Below are 4,753 nucleotides of genomic sequence, written 5' to 3'. Positions count from 1 at the left end.
CTTGGTTATCGGTTTTAGTGCAAATCCCTTTATATACATATATGTATTAAAAAAATATTTCCTTTGTTCTTTCGTAGTAACTTTATTCATGTCGAGATATTCTTTGTCATTTTCTAAGCGGTTAGCGTACGCGCCTTTGGCATGGGAGACTCGGGTTCGATTCGCGGCGGAAGCTCATTTTCGGATTCCACGTTAATCAGTAGGTTCACGTCTCATATAGCCTCGCTGTTGAAAGGGACGTTAAACCCAAAATCAACTCAACTCTTTGTCATTTTCATTATACAAAACATTGATTTCTTCTAGGTTTGTCGGATAAATGACTATTGCCCTTTTGTGTGGCAACATATGTTACCTTTTTGTGGTTCATCTTTGCTAACGTCTGCAGCAACCACTACTTCATTTCGTCTATTCAAAAATTATGTGAATTCTATCAAACTATGGGTTTCATTTATTTTGAAGGAAGAATCCTAAAGAGTGAAGGAAGTTTACTTCTCATAGCTCTAGTATACTGAAAATGAAAGTTTTAGTTTCAAACAAGTGTTCTCGGGCTATTAACCAAGTGAAATCATTGGCTTCCGACGTTTGGAATGCAGACATTTTATTCGTCTTCAGGGATTATTATGAAGAGGCCAAATATATCTATCTACCTACCTACCTACATATATATATATATATATATATATATATATATCCTATCCTATCCTAGCAACAATATAGTGGCGTGGCTATGAATTGAGGCCTGTGATTTGCTAAGGGAAACCCTGGCCGGCAGTTAGATGTTATTGTCGAAAAGAGCCTTTGTAGAACTTTTTAAAAGATTTTATTTATTTATTTATTTATTGTTTGGACCAGATCAGACTAAGTTGAAAGTCATTTTGTTTATTAAGATTGTTGCTTTCACTTGAGATGGCTATGGCTTCACTTGTTATTCCATCCTAGAAATTGCTATATTTGACTACTAATATTTGTAGTATTGACCGTATGTCTCAGCTCTGATCTATGCTTTGATAGTCCTGCCTTTCTGTTTGTTAAAGTCTGGTGTATCCGTTGTGATTTTTGCATCGTAGTTTTGTGGTGCGTTCAGTTTATTCTATGTGTGATTTTCCACATTTCACAAGGGATGCTATATACGCCTGAAGTGCGCGCGTACTGCTCCAAAGATCACAACAGATTCTTGTGACCAAATTGCAAAAGCATCATTCACGTATCTGGAGAACCAGAAAGTGTTAAGAACCACCGCATGAAGAGTTTTTTTTTAGTGAAACACTAAATGATTTTTTTTTGGAATTTCTGTCCAGAGTCCAAAATCAGTTTCATCTTCAGCTGTCTTCCCTGCTTTCTGGTGGTAGCGCGCGCGCCTTTTGTGAACGGGTTCGATTCTCGGTGCGAGATGTACGAGGGATATTCAGTAATTATCGTCTTTGGCATATTTAAAATACTTGAGCTGGGATGGCTGATGGGGAATAGTGTAGCCTAATGTCTTAGATGCCTGTATGCTAAATTTCAGAACCATTGCTGCTATATTAATATTGTTTTTTGTCGTTTCAGTTGTGAGAGGTGGCACCTAGCTTGAAAAATGGAGAAAACCGAACAACGAGCTGTCTTTAAGTACCTCCAGAAAAAGGAGATTCATAAGGACATGATCAGTGTGTTGGGTGATGGGGCTCCTTCGTACCAGGTGGTAAAGAATTGGTGCCGCGACTTCCGTTGCGGCAGGAAAAGCTGTCAACAGGCCCCTGGTGCTGGTCCTCGAACAACAGCATGCACCCCAGAAAACATTGATGCTGTGCATGATACGATTATAGCAGAGAGACGAATCACAGTGCAACAGTTAACAAACATCATGCACATCTCTGTAAGCTCAGTGGAAACCATTGTGCCTGAACACTTGTGATTCAGAAAGATGTCAGCGCGGTGGGTACCCAAAATGTTATCTCGTGAACATCAGAAAGACAGTTCGATGTTCAAGGGCTGGTTTGGAGATTATGGGGGAAGACCTGAAACAGTTCTGTGATAGATTTGTGACAGTGGATGAGACGTGGCTCCACCACTATGATCCCGAGTCCAAACGACAGAGCATAGAGTGGCGGTACAGCAGTTCGCCTCCCCCATGCAAGTTCAAGGTGTAAGCATCAGCACGCAAGGTTATGGCCAAAATTTTGGGATGCAAAGGGTTTGCTCCTTATTGACTACCTGGAGGTTGGACACACTATCACGGGGGCTTATTATGCAGCCCTAATCCCTAAGTTACGCGAAGCAATCAAGGAAAAATGGCGCGGGATGTTGCAGCGAACAGTGCTGTACCACCAAGATAATGCTCCTGCCCACAAAAGCCACCTTATTGGTGCCGCAATCCATGCTGCTGGTTTTGATGTGTTGGAACATCCTCCCTACTCACCCGACCTCTCCCCTAGTGACTTTCATTTGTTCCCAAAGTTGAAGGGGCACTTCAAGGGGAAGCAGTTTTACTCAAATGCAGCTGTTATTGAAGCTGTGGAGGAATGGCTCACGGCAGCCAGAGACTTTCTTTGAAGCTGGCATAGTGGCTTTACAGCATAGGTGGAAGAAGTGCATTACTATGAAAGGAGACTATTTTGGAAAAATAATACTCGTTATAGGTCAGAGAAAGTAATTATTAAACCACCCTCGTACTATGGTGGTTTGAATTGCACCTTGAACTGTATTCCCATGTCTCACATAACATCGATGCTGAAAAGACGTTAACAACTAATCTCTTCATCCGTTAAAATATCAAGACTAAAGTGTCAAATTAAACGTAACATGTTTTCGATAAATCGCTTTGGGAGCAGAAGGAGAATGTCTTGAAGAAGAAATATAATCAGATTACTTGAAAGATGACAAAAGATCTGGTAAAGAATGAAAATATATTCTAAGAACATACGAACTCTTCGAAATGGGACAGAAGAAGTTAATATCTACAAAGAATATAATTTAAGATTTTCATTTCTCTCAAATATTACCGAATTAGAGGCTCCTCGAATTGATGGTGTTGCCTAGAAAGTCGGAACCATTTACGATTCCGCCATAGAGGGAGTACTTTGATGAAGGATGCATCCATTTTCAGTTATGCTTTATGTATGTGGAAAGAAGCTAGTAACAAGCTATTCTCTCTTCCACTTCCGTACTGAATATTGGCTTCAAAGAAAATTGGTGATGTCTGCCCAGATATTTATACTGCACTAAGGTATACATTTGTACTCCAGCAACAAACTATTATATTCAAATTTGATGTTCAGTTTAAAACAGATTAAAAATTGTCTACGTAGCACAGAATGAAGCACGAGTCTTTAATTGGCAAGTGATCGCCATAGAATTAAACATCAAAGCCAGGCTTGATTTCTAGAAAATGATAGATGCGTTCACATGCAAATCGAGAAGAAAGTAATTTTTCCAAGTTTTCTAAATTTCGCAAGTAATTATTAAATAGTAGTGTTCTAATATATATATTTGACTGATTAAATGTGAGGTACCTATAGTGCATATATATATAAAGGTAACCAAGGAAGTTACGTCGCTTTTTCACCCGCCACCTTCGAACATTAATATGTCACCTGCGACGTACCTGGAAAATCAAAAATAGTCTCCATCAGCATGGACGACCTTCTGCCAACGTTTTGGAAGGCTGTGAACCGAAGAAGGTATCAAGTGCATTTTGCACCTCTATTAAGGACTTAAACTGCCGTCTTCTAAGGTGATTTTCCAAGGAATGGAAAAGATGATAATGTACGGTGCAATGTCTGGGGAGTATGGCGGATGCAATAGTGTTTCCCATCCAATTCGTAGAACGGTTTCTCGGGTCATCATAGCCACGTGGGGCTTAGCGTTGTCCTGTAACAGGAGGATGCCTTTGCGATTTAGAAGTGCGGCTCCAGAGCTCTGTTTTTTTTTTTTTTTTTTTTTTTTAACACGGCTCAACTGTTGACAGTACACAGTTGCATTGATGCTCTTACCATCTGGTAGGAGTTCCCGATGCACGATGCCGTGAGCGGTCCACCAGACACACAGAAAGACTTTCTTCTGGTGCAGTGTTGGTTTTGGCTGGACGATGGCACCGTGGATCTTTGTGCACGACCCACTACTCATCACATGTCAATACTCTGTTCACAAATGGCTTCTCCTCAGACGAGACAGCAAAGAAACATAGCTGTCTGCTCGCGTTGCCTTCTGGCCCGGAGTAAAATCATGTAGGACTCATCGACCCAACTTGTAGTGCTTCTCAAGTTGATGGAGGTGCTTCCGAATGGTTTCTCCACTCACACTGAATTGCAGTCCCAGTTCCTCACATGTCTGGCTACTGTTCGCCTCAATTGCTGCTTGAAGATGTTCATTTTGAACATTTGTTGGTCTGCCGGCAAGTGATGCGTCTTCGAGTGTTTCGTCACTGTCCTTAAACTTCTTAAACTAGGCTGCACTGTCCGCGTAGTCACGACATCCCCACCAAAGGCCTGACATATCTTTGGCGATCCTCTGCAGCGCCATTGACTCCAGTTTGAACAGTACAGTATACACGCCCTTATAACGCTCTCTGGAGATCCATATTCACTATATCCTTACACAAGTTCACAGTGTAACTGAACTGTCACAACCAGGTAGTATGTTGGATATATATACACAGGGTGTTAATGAACTATACCGACAAACTTTAAGAGGTGATTCCTCACATCAAAATAAGAGAAAAAGTTCATATGGACCTATGGCAAAAAGCGCATAGGCTATCCAAAATCGAGAAAAA

Source organism: Thermobia domestica, chromosome 7 (assembly GCF_964235325.1).
Source record: "Thermobia domestica chromosome 7, izTheDome1.hap1.1, whole genome shotgun sequence".
NCBI classification, from domain to species: Eukaryota; Metazoa; Arthropoda; class Insecta; order Zygentoma; family Lepismatidae; genus Thermobia; species Thermobia domestica.
The sequence above is the reverse complement of the archived record's forward strand: the minus strand, read 5'-3'. Positions refer to the sequence as shown.